General features: G+C 31.6%; 1 protein-coding gene across 1 annotated transcript in view; it reads left to right on the top strand.

Moving 5' to 3' along the window:
- LOC142340014 (chymotrypsin-like elastase family member 1) overlaps window positions 1-17,236 on the top strand; it is a 390,215-nt gene that overhangs the window by 251,396 nt on the left and 121,583 nt on the right. The gene's annotated exons all lie outside the window — the stretch shown is intronic.

The following is a 17,236-nucleotide window of genomic DNA, read 5'->3' as shown; positions in this document are numbered from 1 at the left end:
ACAAACAAACAAACAAACAAACAAACAAACAAACAAACAAACAAAAAAACAATCAATCAATCAAACATAAAAACAAACAAATCAACATACAAACAAAGACATAACCACACAAACAATCAATCAAACAAACAAAAAACAAAGAAACTAACTAATAAAAAAAGCTAACAAAAAACCTGCAAATCAACAAAGAAACGGACAAACAAACAAACAAACAGACAAACAAACAAACAAACAAACAAACAAACAGACAAACAAACAAACATACAAACAAATAAACAAACAAACAAATAAACAAGCAAACAAGCACACACACACAAACAAACAAACAAACAAACAAACAAACAAATAAAAAACAGGAAACTAGCAAACAAACAAATTGTGAAACAAATAAACAATCAATTAGAAAAACAAACAAAAACAATCTATCGAAGAAACAAACCAATAAACAAAACAAAAAATAAACAAACAAACACTCAAACAAACAAAAACACAAAATAACAAACAAACAAACAAACAAACAAACAAACAAACAAACAAACAAATAAATAATGACACAAATAAAAAATCAAACAGAAGAACAAATAAAAAACAAGCAAGAGAAAAAAACACACCAACAAACAAACAAATAAACAAACAAACAAACAACCAATTAAACAAACAAACAAACAAGCAAACAAACACACAAACAAACAAACAAACAAACAAACAAACAAACAAACAAACAAACAAACAGCAAGCAAGCAAGCAAACAAACAAACAAACAAACAAACACACAAACAAACAAACAAACAAACAAAAAAACAATCAATCAATCAAACAAAAAAACAAACAAATCAACACACAAACAGAGACATAACCACACAAACAATCAATCAAACAAACAAAAAACAAAGAAACTAACGAATAAAAAAGCTAACAAAAAACCTGCAAATCAACAAAGAAACGGACAAATAAACAAACAAACAAACAAACAAACAAACAAACAAACAAACAAACAAACAAACAAACAAACAAACAAACAAACAAACAAACAAACAAACAAACAAACAAACAAACAAACAAACAAACAAACATAAAAAACAATCAATCAATCAAACATAAAAACATACAAATCAACACACAAACAAAGACATAACGACACAAACAATCAATCAAACAAACAAAGAAACTAACGAATAAAAAAAGCAAACAAAAACCTGCAAATCTACAAAGAAACGGACAAACCAACCAAAAAAACCAACAAACATACAAAAAAGACACAAACAACCAAACAAACAAACAATTGAACAAACAAACAAACAAACAAACAAACAATGGAACAAACTAATAAACAAATAAACAATCAATCAATCAAACAAAAAAACAAACAAATCAACACACAAACAGAGACATAACCACACAAACAATCAATCAAACAAACAAAAAACAAAGAAACTAACGAATAAAAAAGCTAACAAAAAACCTGCAAATCAACAAAGAAACGGACAAATAAACAAACAAACAAACAAACAAACAAACAAACAAACAAACAAACAAACAAACAAACAAACAAACAAACAAACAAACAAACAAACAAACAAACAAACAAACAAACAAACAAACAAACAAACATAAAAAACAATCAATCAATCAAACATAAAAACATACAAATCAACACACAAACAAAGACATAACGACACAAACAATCAATCAAACAAACAAAGAAACTAACGAATAAAAAAAGCAAACAAAAACCTGCAAATCTACAAAGAAACGGACAAACCAACCAAAAAAACCAACAAACATACAAAAAAGACACAAACAACCAAACAAACAAACAAACAAACAAACAAACAAACAAACAAATAAATAATGACACAAATAAAAAATCAAACAGAAGAACAAATAAAAAACAAGCAAGAGAAAAAAACACACCAACAAACAAACAAATAAACAAACAAACAAACAACCAATTAAACAAACAAACAAACAAGCAAACAAACACACAAACAAACAAACAAACAAACAAACAAACAAACAAACAAACAAACAAACAGCAAGCAAGCAAGCAAACAAACAAACAAACAAACAAACACACAAACAAACAAACAAACAAACAAAAAAACAATCAATCAATCAAACAAAAAAACAAACAAATCAACACACAAACAGAGACATAACCACACAAACAATCAATCAAACAAACAAAAAACAAAGAAACTAACGAATAAAAAAGCTAACAAAAAACCTGCAAATCAACAAAGAAACGGACAAATAAACAAACAAACAAACAAACAAACAAACAAACAAACAAACAAACAAACAAACAAACAAACAAACAAACAAACAAACAAACAAACAAACAAACAAACAAACAAACAAACAAACAAACATAAAAAACAATCAATCAATCAAACATAAAAACATACAAATCAACACACAAACAAAGACATAACGACACAAACAATCAATCAAACAAACAAAGAAACTAACGAATAAAAAAAGCAAACAAAAACCTGCAAATCTACAAAGAAACGGACAAACCAACCAAAAAAACCAACAAACATACAAAAAAGACACAAACAACCAAACAAACAAACAATTGAACAAACAAACAAACAAACAAACAAACAATGGAACAAACTAATAAACAAATAAACAATCAAACAGAAGAACAAAAAAGAAACAAGCAATAAAAAAAACAAACCAACAAACAAATAATTAAACAAACAAACAAACAAACAAACAAACAAACAAACAAACAAAAAACAAACAAACAAACAAACAAACAAACAAACAAACAAACAAACAAAAAACAAACAAATAAACAAACAAACAAACAAACAAACAAACAAACAAACAAACAATTAAACAAACAAACAAACAAGCAAACAAACAAGCATACAAATAAACCATCAATCATCAAATATAAAAACAAACAATTCGACACACAAACGAAGACATAACCACACAAACAATCAAACAAACAAAAAAACAAAGAAACAAACAAATGAATAAAAGCGAACAAAAAACCAGCAAATCAACAAACAAACGGACAAACGAGAAAAACACAAACAAACAAACCAAAAGACACAAACAACCAAACAAACAAACAACCAAACAAACAAACAAACAAACAAACAAACAAACAAACAAACAAACAAACAAACAAACAAACAAACAAACAAAGAAATAACCGAAAAAAAAACAATAAAATAAACTAACGAACAAATAGACAAACAAACACTTGAACAGACAAACAAACAAATAAACCAACAAATAATGAAACAAATAAACGATCAAACAGACCAAACCACAAGAAACAAGCTATAGAAAAAACAGACCATCAAACAAACAAATAAACAAACAAACAGACAAACAAACTAACAAACAGACAAACAAAGAAACAAACAAACAAACAAACAAACAAAAAAACAGACAAACAAACAAACAAACAAACAAATAAACAAGCAAACAAGCACACACAAACACAAACAAACAAACAAAAAACGGGAAAACAAATTCACAATCAAACCAACAAATAACCAAACAAACAAGCAAACAAGCCAAAACAAACAAACCAACAAAAAAACAGGAAACTAACAAACAAACAAATTATGAAACAAATAAACAATCAATTAGACGAAAAAACAAAAAACAAGCTATCGAAGAGACAAAGCATTAAACAAACCAAAAAATAAACAAACAAGCAAACAAACACTCAAACAAACAGACAAACAAACAAAAAAAACAAACAAACAAACAAACAAACAAACAAACAAACAATTAAATTATAACACAAATAAAAAATCAAACAGAAACAAATAAAAAACAAGCAATAGAAAAAAACAGACCAACAAACAAACAAACAAACAAACAAACAAACAAACAAACAACCAAACAAGCAAACAAACAAACAAACAAACAAACAAACTAACAAACAAACACACAAACAAACAAACAAACAAACAAACAAAAAAACATAGAAATAAACAATCAGTCAAACAAACAAACAAACAAAAAAACAATCGTACAAATAAACAATCAATCAATCAAACATAAAAACGAACAAATCGACCCTCAAACAAAGACAGAACCACACAAAAATCAAACAAATAAACACAAAACAAAGGAACAAACAACTAAATAAAAGCGATCAAAAATCCAGCAAATCAACAAACAAACGGACAAACGAGCAAAAAACAAACAAATAATTAAAAAAAAGACACCAACAACACAACAAAAAAACAGACAAACAAACAAACAAAGAAGAAACCGAAAAAAAAAAACAATTAAACAAACAAACGAACAAATAAACGAACAAACACATGAACAAACAAACAAACAAATAAACAATTACAAAAATAAAAAAATCAAACAGACCAAATAAGACGTGTCTCGAGTAGGATTACCTTGCGAGATTACTGTACTGAGGTCTTATAGTATCTCAAGACTATATTATAAAAGTGAGACTTACCTGACTAACTAAAGTTCTATATCTCTAGTCTGTTACTCCTCTATCTGAGCTTCAGTAGACAGTGCACGGGCCCCAATGCTAAAGTCTAACGTATATCTCAATACAAAACAAGAGCGGAGTAGAGAGAGATATATACTTTATTATTATATCAGGTTTGGGTATGACTCTAATCGGTACCAACTAAAAGGTGTCGTCTGAGGGAAAATAGCCTATTTTAACCAATCAGAAAAGAGTATTTTCAGTCTTTATTTATTTAAATAAAAAAGTCTTCAAGTCTTCTTTGTTGGAAGTCAACATTGACTCCATCTTTCCGGGGTTTAAGTTTTTTAGAAGTTTTGTGAGTACTACATTCAATTTCTCTTTAATCTCTCTGAGGAGTTTCTTTCCTTTTTGTTGAGTGTGTTGCGCTTTTGCCGGTTCGTCAGTGGGTCGATTGCTAGACATAGGTTGCCCACGGAGCAAGGCGTCAACATCAACAACCACAAGAGTATCTATTCCAGTACCACTTCCAGTGGATGAAGATCCTTTTGGGTAGGCCCGATGTTGATTTCGAAAGCGATCCTGATGTCCAGTGATGTTGTTTGCTTATGTTAGCTGTTAGGTGTTCAGAATTTTTTCGATTTAGCCTATCATGTTAGGCGGTATTAATGTTCTGTTATTACGTAGTATCCCTTCCGGTTAGAAAAAAAATAATAAAATCTTTGTTCTTAATGTTATATGGAATTCTAAATGTTATATGGACAAGAAAAAATTAATAAAATCTTTGTTCTAAATGTTATATGAAATTCGATGGAAAAATCGAGGGTAGTTGGGTGAATAACAAAAAGAAGGTTGTTAACTACGAAGAGTTTTTTGCTATATGTCATAACACACGATGTAGTGACATGTGATTTTTCTGGCATGTTGGATTATCTTATTGGATATGAACATGTATTATTTCAATTAATGTCTCCCGGAGTCATGATTTATTCTGATGAATTTAGTCCTTACAGACTGCATCATCATACTTCTACAATTTTGTGATTTTGTTAGTTGTTACGGCTATGTTATACGAAGAGTTTATCGAAATGTTATAAGGTTGCTAATGGTTTCTGTATTGTTTAAGTTTAGTAGAACAGGCTTATAGGTTTAATGGGTGTGGACAAAAATGTCCCATCGCCTGATTCCTATTAACGGTTACTTCATCATTTAAAATTTAGTAAACGTATCTGTCTGCGCGCTTATTTTATAAATGTTCGCCGGATACGACATAATGTATTTCAATATTCGAAATAATTTTCTCGGAAAGAAAGAACTTGTTAGTTGATACTGTTAGTGGTATAGATGCTATTGCTAAACTATTTGCATGTGAAAGTTCATAGTTGTTAATTTCATGTTGTTATAATTGCATGGTTGTTTATACATGTTGAATGTTTACCTATGAATGATTTGTCTTTTAAAAGTTTACCTATGACAGGTCGTTGTTATAGATTAGTAGATTTTCCTAGTAATATGAATTTTTCGAATTAGTCATAATTTCGTTTTTTCTGTTGTTATAGACTTCGGATATTTTGTTATGTACTGTTAGTAGATTACGTGTTAATATAGTTACTGGACGTATTGTTAGTTTGATTAATAAAATATCAACAGTTTGTTTCTATAAACACTTGCTCAGAAGTTGTTAGAATTGTCATGACATGACCTAATGTGTTATGAAGTGTTATGCATACGTACATGTGTTATACATTACATATAGTGTGTTATTCTAAACTGTAGTGCATAAAGCTATTGTTTATATCCGGTTCCATTGTACACTCTATTATCAGGTACTTTTTTGTTTTTTCTTTATTTCTTATTTTCAAAATTGCATATATTTAACTATGGATAATCTTTGCATACGTACATGTACAATTTACTATCTGAAGATAGAAAATGGGTAGAAGAATAAGAAACAATTAGAATATATAGAAGAAAAATTGTTGTTCTAAAGAGGTCAATTATTCTTTAAGTGTTATATCAAGGTATTATATCAAGTATTAGTGATACTTAAAGACAGTGTTGTATTTAAGACTAATATAGCAAATCAAATCAGGAATGAAATAGCATGTTCAAAGAGATTTGGTAAGTATATTGGGAATGTTTATGGCTATAGATGGTATTGTTACAAATTAGTAACATATAGGAAAACGATAAGCACATATTTAGAGAATCAAATCCATTGTAAAAAGAATCTGTTATTATTAAAATGGCATTGTTATTAAAGTTTGAGATTTGTTACCTATTCCGATTTTCCATTTGTTACAATTTCTCTGTTTGCTGAAGATGGTTAGTTCGATCTCTGTAATGTTTATATTCCCTTATATTCTTTTACGAAATGTTCATCGTGTGAGAGAAAGTATGCCAACAGGTCAGAGATCTCATTGACGTTTATTTCCGTAATTGAAGCTTTTACAGACTTCCTTATTTCTTTTTCAAGATATGTTGCTTTTCGTTCATTGTTATATTGAATTCTATTACTGAAAGCTCTGTTTGTTACGCTTCCTTCTACATGATATGTATGGTACTCATCGCAGGGTTGGAGTGCTTCGAGAGGTACCATCAATGGTCTTTCAGGTGAATCCTTAGGTTGGAGGATATAATAATTCTTAATGGGATCAAAATTTCGGAGTGGTCCAATGGTCTATTCCCATTTCAGTTTATATCCATAATTCAGAAAATGGGGGGATGTTAGTTGATCATTAATATGCATGGAGTTTTTATCCGTATAGTGCTCTTTATCTCTGAAGAAGGTGTAATAAATCAAATTGTGAATCAGTTGGATTGGGATGGAGAAAATTGAAACTAAGTTGGAAATTTTCATGTTCAAATACGCTATATGCGGAGAGATCCTGAGATGCTTTTGCTATAAGGTGATCGAATGTGCAAATATTACAGGTACTTTAAACTCATAATTGTAGTCGTATAGGAACCGTTCCGTTGAGCTATAAAATTGTTTAAGGATGGGTAATTAGCTTGATGGAATTTATCCCGTCCCATATTTTTCGTACTGCGTTTGACAGTATTAGAGTTCTCAGATGGCAAAGGTGGAAAGTATTAAAGTATTCGGATATGGGATCTTTCAGGTTAAAGAGAGGTGCAATGACAAAGTTATAGTTCTTAGATTCAAAAGGCATTTCTGCCCAATTGCGGTAAGACAGTAATGGGTTGTATTTACTGCTATGTGGGTTGTTCAATGTTCCAGGATCCTTTTCTTGGAACTATATGGTTTCCATAAGGGTAGCTGTTGGAGATTGTTCGTTAGTTGATTGATGGAAAAATGACTTCCTATTGTTACTACGTGGTGTTATTGCGTAGGGGAAACGTAGATTGTTTGGTCGAAAATGACTGGAATTCCTTTGGAACCAACGTTGTTGAACACGTTGTTGCATTTTGTTACTATCTAATGTATAATATTCAGGAGGAGGTTGTCTCACTGGTGGGGGGTTATTCGGTAATGGTGGAGACATATCTGTGTCACTCTGTTGCGAGGTATTATACGGATTATTGTTCTGAGATCTGATCTGTGGTCTATTGCTTTGATAACTATGTGTACTAGTACTAGTGTTTTGTTCTGTTATATCATTAGGTTTCCTAGTACGGAAAGACTCTTGGTATCGTTTTACATCCGGTTGTTTTGGTTGAACAAATTTTTTAGAAATTATACGTGCTATTTCCTGTGGTGTCTGTTGATTGAGTGCTGTCTGTGTGAATTGTTCAGACTTTGTGTTCTCCACTTCCACCCTCATGGTGGTGACTGTTTCTTTTGGGTGACTGTTATCGATGTGGTCATCTGTCCGTGTGCCACATTCGGATGAATTATCTCTAATTGTTCCAGGGCTGGAACGTCCAGATCCAGAGCTAAGCTCGCCTTCCTCTACGTCATAGCTGAGAAGAGAGTCTCCTTTATATGGAGATTCTTGTTCGTAGTCCACTCTGGATGCCATTTGCTAAAAGATATTTATTTGTTAACTGTTTGTTGTACATAAAAATGAAGACTTTGTTACAGGTGGAATGTTATCCGAATATCGTTAGAGAACTGTGGTTATAAAATGTTCAGTATTATTTTTTCTGATAATTATTATCAGGTTGTAGACTATGTGGTTATTCAAGTTACTAGAAGTATGTTCGCACAAATTGTTGCATGTATGAATTACATGCACAAATTTGCTACTGGTATATTTGTTATCATTGCATATTGTTACCATTCTAAATATGTTATATGTTTTTATCTATCACTGTTTGTTGATCTTGTTACAATTTGTTACAATTGGTGACAAGTTACATGGTAAGTGTTATTCCTTGTTGTTCGTCAATCATTTTAGTATCAGGTACATATTAGTATCAGATACATGTATTAGGTACATACATAAAAAGTAATGAATATATAAGAAGTAATGAATGTGTAATGCAGTGATCTTGTTACAATTTGTTACAATTGGTGACAAGCTACATGGTAAGTGTTATTCCTTGTTGTTCGTCAATCATATTAGTATCAGGTACATATTAGTATCAGATACATGTATTAGGTACAAATATAAAAAGTAATGAATGTTAGATGTTTTCGTAATACGGATTTGTTACACTTCATAAGTGTCCGCAGAATGCGAATAACAATACGTTACTTCATTTGTATGTGGTTGATCGTCATTTCTTAGTATGTCTAAACTATGACTGCGGTTATGCATTTTGTTAGCCGTTAACTTTAATTGGTCAAAATCGATAGGTGGTGGATTTTGTATGTCCAATAGTTTTACTGAAGGTTTTAAAGATTGTTTACTTGTTGATGTACTAGAAGGCTGGCGTGTTTCATAAGGTGTTGACTGTTGCATAGGTAAAGGCGTTTCGTACGAATGTCCGTTAAATGATGGAGGTTGTTGCTGTTAATGCGGCGTACTGGGTAAAGGTGCGTTATTTCCTAAGTATTGATATGCAGGTGGTGGAGTAATGAGTTGTGGTTGTAGTTGTGGTATTTTATTTTCCGATATTGTTTGCAATGGTTCTACTCTAAACGGGTCTACTCTAAACGGTTCTTGTTTATATTTTCGTTCTGGTAATGGTGGTTTTTGTTTCTTTGTAGGTGATTCTATTGTTCTTAATTGTAGTCCTTTTTCTGTTCTTCTAAATGTTGTGTTATAGTGTTTATAATTCGTATCTACATAAACTTCTGTAGGTTCATCATTGTCATTATGGTTTTTTTATACGTGGTAAATCTGTGGAGTGTCGACGAAATTTTTGTTTATACTTGCGTGAATTGTTATTTCCGTAGTGTGTGTTGTTTTCATCACTGTTGTGACTATCGCCTTCTTCTTGTATTTGAGCTACGAGTTGCGTTAATGTTTGTGAAAATATTCCAAAAATTCCTGTAAGTAGGATTTTTGTAATGCTTGCTTGTTTTCGGATGGCTTTTTGTATTGCAAAAGCGTTACAAAATTTGATGATAAGATTTGTTATAAACATTATCATACTTATCATGGCGTATATTATTGCCAATTTTTCTAAGACGTACCATGGCCAACCAAAGATTGTTAATATTTGTTCTTTTAGCCATGCTCCGTCAAAGATCTATTTCCAGTTAACACTTGGTTGGTCAATTTGGAAATTATATCCATTAATGTTGAGATCTCTTAACCATTTAAGTGATTGTTCGTAATTTTTATAGGTTTGTAATAGTCCTAATTCTTCAAGCTCTAGTAATTTCTGAGCATTTGCTGATGTGGCTTCTTGTAATGGTTCTTCGCGGTCTCGCATATATTCGTGTAGTAAATCTCGTTTTCGTTCTTGTACTAGTTGTTCTTTACTGTATATACCACTTTCAATTAAACTTGCTTTACTAAACATGTTATCAAGTACGATTTGTTTCTTCAGGTGATATTGTATTCATTGTTGTTTCCACTTTCACTGGGTATGGTGTTACTCTATATCTAGCTGTTCCTTCAGTGTCTATAGAAATTAATTGATCGAAGTTGCTGTGTGAGCATGGTACTTTCTTTGCCCATAAGTATGTTTGTCTTGTTAACTGATGTACGCACTGTGCTCTATTTTTGTATAGATTTATTATTTTATCGTAAAATTCGCGAGTTTGTGGTACATATAAGGGAGATGATTTTTTTTGCTCATTTCTACATTTTCATTACGTTTACTCCTTCTTGTTTGACAAATATTGATCTATCTCCAGTAAGGCTATATCCTAGAAGTGGTGTGTTCTTTTGTACTTGTGTCAGTGTTAATTGTCGAATGTTTCTAATTTGTTCACAAAATTTCGAATAAAATTCTATTGCTTGTAGACTGATCCTCGAGTATATGTTACTCATGTAGAGGTCCATTTTCGTTTTCAAGTGTGTGTGTTTGTTTGCAAAACCGAAGTAATATTGTTTGTTTTACTCGTCTTCGTATCGTGTGTGTTCTGATGTTATTTGTTTTGGTTTAATTTTTATAAATTTTTTATTCTTCAAATTTGTCTTTCTTTCTTGTTACTTTTTGTCCTGTGTACATATTGAATCGGTATTCGTATATTATATAAATGTCGTCGTACTCTGTTTTGTGTATTGGTTGGAGTGAACCGCATTCGCGTTCTACTAATGGGTAGACTTCAAATCTTGTGGCAATAAAGTCTGTTTTGTTCATTTTTTTTTTGTGTTATATCATGCTGTTGAACTGTTTTCCATTCGGCATTTGTTTCTATCCAGTATCTGTCTTGGTATTTTTTCATAAATGTATCAAATCTAATAAGTTCAAATAATTGACTATGTGTTTGTGGTTCTCAAACTATTGTTGCTTTTGTGAACGGTGTCGGTAGACACTCTCCTTTCCGGAGTATTTTTGTTCCCATATATGATATTTCTTCAGTGTCCAAGTTTAGTATTGATGATACTTCTTTTATTTCTAATTTCCAATCTAGTATATCTATTCTGTTTTGTTTTCTTGGTCCTTCCATGCAGTTTGACTGAGCATTTTTAAGTGCATTTGGTATCCATATCGGGTTTGTACAATCGTAGACTATTCTTCCGTAGACTATTCTTCCGTATCTGTCTTGGTATTTTACCATAAATGCATCAAATTGTACCATAGGAGTATCAAATTCAAATTGTATTCTGCCTTGCATGTCTTCGATCTTTTTCTGAAGTGGTGGGTTAGCTATGAAATTAAATGAAATAATATATCGTGTTGGTTTATATTTTGTGTTTTTTAGCAGGTTAAATCTAGCGAGTTCGTTTCGAACTTCATCTTTATCTAATATTTTTGTTCTTCGTGTATCTGAGGCGTAATAACTAGGTCTGTTAGCTCTAATATAATCGGTGTGTTGTGAACACCATTCAACACGTTGTTTGATTGTTCCTGTAACTGCATATGCTTTTATTTTTACTGCTTGTGCTTTGGATAGTAGTTGAATTACGGTTTTTGTCATATCCAAATCGAGCGGTTTGAATTTACATGTACGAATTTTGTTTAGTTCATAATACTTAACATTAGTAATTTCTTCTGCATCGCAATCGTAATGTTCTATGAAGATGTTTTGTGGTACAGTTGCGGATCCACTAATGTTTTGTCCTGGTAGTTCTACAAAGTCTACTTCTGTTTGTCTTTTTTGTCTTTTATTGTTCATGTTGATTTTCTCTAGTACACCGTTTGTTAACTGTTCTCTATAGAAATTCCAATTTCGTGTCCATTTATCGATGGCTATTCCCCACCTTGCTTCGTAGTCTGAACTGTTTCTAAACTCTTCTAGTTCTTTTATTTTTGTATTATCTGTAAAACATTCTGGGTAGCTCTTGAAATTTGTGTGATTGTGATTGTGTATTAAATGATTTGTAACGTTATTGAGTTTTTCTTTGCAATTTTTTTGTGAATTATTTGGATGTTTATTCAGTGTTTTGTTTTTGTTTTGGAAGTACTTTATACGTTCGGTCATTCTGTCATTGATAGAGTCTTTTAGACGTTGCTTGACACGTTCGTGCAACCTGTGTTCTAATTCAATTTTTGTTTCGATTTTCATGTGAATGTATATTATTATTAATAACAATATTAATAATATTGCTTTTAGTTGAAACGACATGTATATGATAAACCTGTATGTGGATTATAAAATGTTGCGAAACCGAGCGTCTGCTTGGTGTATCTATCAAATTTATATATGAATTCAGTGCAAATAAATGGTGCTGGAGTTGTTGTTTATTATGGATGGTGTAGTTGCGTGAAATGCGTGGTTGAATATAGTTCCTTATTTTATTGTCGTGTTAAATTTTAGTTCTAAACTTGGAACTACTAAGACTTCAAGTGCTGTGTTACGTTGTCGCTCTGTAAGATTTAGTGTGTTAATTAATCTATTTCTTGACCAATTTATAAGTGTAATATCCGAGGTTTGTGGGTCCGTATAATGACGGAGGTGGATTTCAAGTTTTATGATCTAATGCAAAGAGAGATGTGTGTTCATTAACTCTACTTCGTGTAGGTGGATTTGGATTTAAGATTGGCGTTGAGCTTGTTCTGCCTGGATGGCTTGATGGTAGTCTTATTTCTGGTATAAATGACGATGGTGAAAAAGCTGTATTCCTAGGCGGTTGTAAGAAATTTGTCAAATCTACTTGTGGTATGTTGACAGGAGTGTCTATTGACGAAGAATGATTTGTTCTGTGAGGTGTTGTCGTGCTACTACTTTCAGATTGTGGTGAAGTTGCTGACCAAAGTGAACTATTCGGTGAACGTAGTGGTTGTGTACTGAAATGTTCTTGGACAAAATTAAAATCTTGTCTTTGTCGAAATGTTGGTGGTAGAAAAGGATCTGCTCTTATTTGTGAAGATGATCGTGCTCGGATTGAACTCTTAGCCGAATTATCACTTGGTGAATTTATATTAAATTTGTGCAATGTTGGTGATCCAGTTCTACTTGGAGGTTCTGACTGTCCTGCTTCTATAGGTCTAATTATGTTAGATTCAAAATCTGTTGAACCATATGAAACTAATGTTGAATCTTGTGTTGGAAAAGATAAAGAAGATCTACGTCGTGCTCTTAAGAGCTCTCTTCTTTCCGGGCGGTCTCGCCATACAGTGTATGGGTTTTCGTTTCCTGGGTTTAAATTATCATCAATTTCCAGGGATGTTGGTATGTTTGTTAAATCTCTGACTTCGTTATGATGTGGTCTTTCTTGATTGTTATTGTTTTTACTGTGGTTATTGTTTGATGACGCAATTTTTGCGGATTATAATTATGCTCCTGAACTAGGTCCGTGTGGTGGAAGTTGAATGTATGGTGGTGCTAGTATTATTAATGGTATAAGTTCCTGTTGTGGTGGCTGTGTTTGTGCTCCTAGACTGGATATCCAAATTTCGTTATTTTCTAGGCGGAGATTTAATTGATAAATAATATCGTTACCATGTAATGGTGAATTTTCAGGGATTCCTATTTGTAAATAGAATTTTTGAGAGTGTAGTGTGTAATATATTGATTCTTCAATATCTGGGATAGGATCAATTTTTATGGGTTTATGAAATATTCTATTAAAAATAAACACATGCGAAGGAAGAAATAAATTAGGAGTGTAACTTTAATGAATTTAACAATTTCTAGTTCTATAATATCAATATTGGTTTTACATATATTGGAGTCAAATATGACTTCCAGAAAGAACTGTTTGAAAGACTTTATTATTTAAATAAATAAAGACTGAAAATACTCTTCCCTGATTGGATAAAAAAGGGAATAATATCTTTTCCTTTTTATCCTTTAGATGTTTACCCATTTACCCCTCTTCTTAGAAGAGAAAGTTATTTAGTCAGTACCAGTTAACCACCTGATATAATAATAAAGTATTTTTCTCTCTCTCTCTCTCTACTCCGCTCTTGTTTTGTATTGAGATATACGTTAGACTTTAGCATTGGGGCCCGTGTACTGTCTACTGAAGCTCAGATAGAAGAGTAACAGACTAGAGATATAGAACTTTAGTTAGTCAGGTAAGCCGTAAGAGTACACCTTATTCTTGAGACAACCATAAGACAGTTCCGGAAGTAGCCTAATAAAGGTAAACTCAGAACACGTCTTATCTGGTGCGACCAGTGCTGAACTAAATTGGGTAAACAAACAGAAAAAACATCGAAAGAATAACAAAAGTATTGTTGGTAAACATAACAAATAAAAGGAACATTAAAATGGCTTACAAATACAATGAACAAACATATGCTAGCAAATTCTTAATACCATTTCCAATTGCTAACGATTGTCCACAAGAGAATCGTGAAATTATCTACAGAATAATAATAAACTTGAAAAACAATCTATTTAAAGAAACAAAACATATACAACAAATTAACATACATAGAAACCATCTAGTACATTACCTACCAGTAATACTACTGGATAGAGATCAACATAACAAACACTACGCATTTACACTAACAGATGAAAAAGGAGATAAAAAGATATTTTTTAATTTTCAAAATGAAACGTCACTATCGGATATGTTCAAAATATTCTTGAAAAGACATGAGGAATCACAAGATAAAACAAAATTGACGGCTATAACATCCACTACGTACGAGACACTAAGGAATACAGCCGAATACCTGAACGAACATCGTCAACAAATACAGTCAGTGAACGACAAATTAAGATTCGATATAAAAAATTATAGCAATTGGCTAACAAAAATAATTGAATTAAAATCAGACTTCAAAACAACAACATTAGATATAATAAAAATAGTATCTGAATTCACATTCCTATTTTGGTTAGATAACTTCGAACACATTAATGAAAAACGAGTCCAATTCGGAGAAACATTTCCAGAGGAAATTAGTCATCTATGTGACGAACTACAAAACATTTGGAATAGCGAACACTTTTCAGAACATTTTGAAAGCACATTAAAAATATGCTCCGATAGCATAAACCTCATTGAAGGCTTACAAAGTCATGTAAAAATCACGGATCAAAGTCAAACAGGATCTTCTTCATTTAACTTATTAAGAAGACTAACATCGACATCAACACCTAAAGACATTCAAACAAATAATAACTTACAAACAAAACAAAAATCAACACTAAAACCTGATAAACAATTAACATCGAATTTATTTGGAAATCAACAAAATATAGACGAAGATATAGATATCTCAGATTCCGAAGACAGGGAGATAAGATTTAAAACTAAATTACCACCATCAGTGAACCAAAATGCTCGACGGAAATATCCAATGAAAGATAATAGAAGCAATACCTATATTAGTTCTCTAAATGACAACCAAGAGTATCACGAACAATATTGGAGACAACAAACAAATAATTACATGGAACTAAAAAATGAAATAACAGCTACAGTAACAAAACACACAAATAAACTAATAGATGATCTAGAAATGAAATATCAGCAGATGAATAAAAGAATGGAAAAAAGAGAAGAAGAAGCACTAGAAATGGTATTCAACAGACTAGATAAAACTCTAGATAACATAAATAGACAAACAAACTTCAGAACAGAAAATGAACAATTTTTCAATCACAGAAATATAGACAATGTTGCGAACGAAAATGTACAAAATAATAATAGACAATACAATCGACAACAAGAAAATCGGAATAGAAGAACCAATTCTATCACAACAGAAGAAAGAGAAACAACAGTAGTAGATCCTCCTCTACCCTTTTATAAACAATTAACATCAATGAGTATAAACGAAGAACCTCAAATAGAACAAAGCATCAGCAGTGGTTCAGTACCAACAACAATAAGACCTTTCGATGCTACAGACCCAGCTTATACTGTTGAAGAATACTTAAACAGTATAGTTGCAGCTATGATTTTTAGCAGCGGAATAGAACCAGTAAACAAACCGGGACATCATCAATGGAAAGTAAAAAGAGCAGCCTTAAAATTACATACACTACAAGGACCTGCACAAAAATGGTATTCAACACTTCCAAGCGAAACAAAATTAGATTGGGAAACATTTTGCAAAGAGTTCTCAGATATGTTCGATTCTGAAAAGTCAAAACAACAGGCAAAAATAATATTACAACAACTACAAAAGCATACAAACTAATCACTAAGATCATTAGCACTGAGAATAGAAACTCTCGTGAAAACTGCATATTCATTATACACAGAAGATTACAGAAATAGTGTAATGAACCAAACATTTATTAGATGTTTAGATAACGAACTAAAAACAGCAGCATTAAAAAAGCATGCGAATCATAAACAAACGCCAAGAGAACCGGAAATGCCATTCAAAGCATTGGTAGAAAAAATAGACCAGATGGATCTAACAAGAACTATAACAAATAATCACAAACGACTATATGAAGTTAATCAGAGTACAAGTAATATAAATGACGATCTAAAACAAACGAATATAGCCTGTAACAATATCAACGAACTTAACCAAAGCGATCTAGAACAATTTGAAGGAACAATATGTAACGTCCTTAACGGAATTAATAATACATATGACAAAAAGAATTTCAAAGGTGGACCAAAATTTGCATTGTTTTGTAGCTATTGCAGCTCACACGGACATACTAAAGGTAGATGCTTCAAAAGACCACGCCGAGAAAGCATAGCACGACCAAAAGAAAGATCATTCTATGGTCACATGAGAAATAATCAAAATTTACCAAACAGAAAGATTGATTCAAATAATATTAAAGGAAGACAATTACCGCCAACGTCACCGATATATAACAATTCACGAAGTCGAACCCCATACAGATCACAATCAAGAAACAATTATATTAACAACGTAAATCCTAGAGATAATAGGAATTATCAA

The sequence above is a fragment of the Convolutriloba macropyga genome, chromosome 5 (genome assembly GCF_964194025.1).
Source record: "Convolutriloba macropyga chromosome 5, txConMacr16.3, whole genome shotgun sequence".
Classification (NCBI taxonomy): Eukaryota; Metazoa; Xenacoelomorpha; order Acoela; family Convolutidae; genus Convolutriloba; species Convolutriloba macropyga.
Note: the sequence above shows the minus strand (reverse complement) of the source record. Positions and strands in the feature narration are given on the sequence as shown.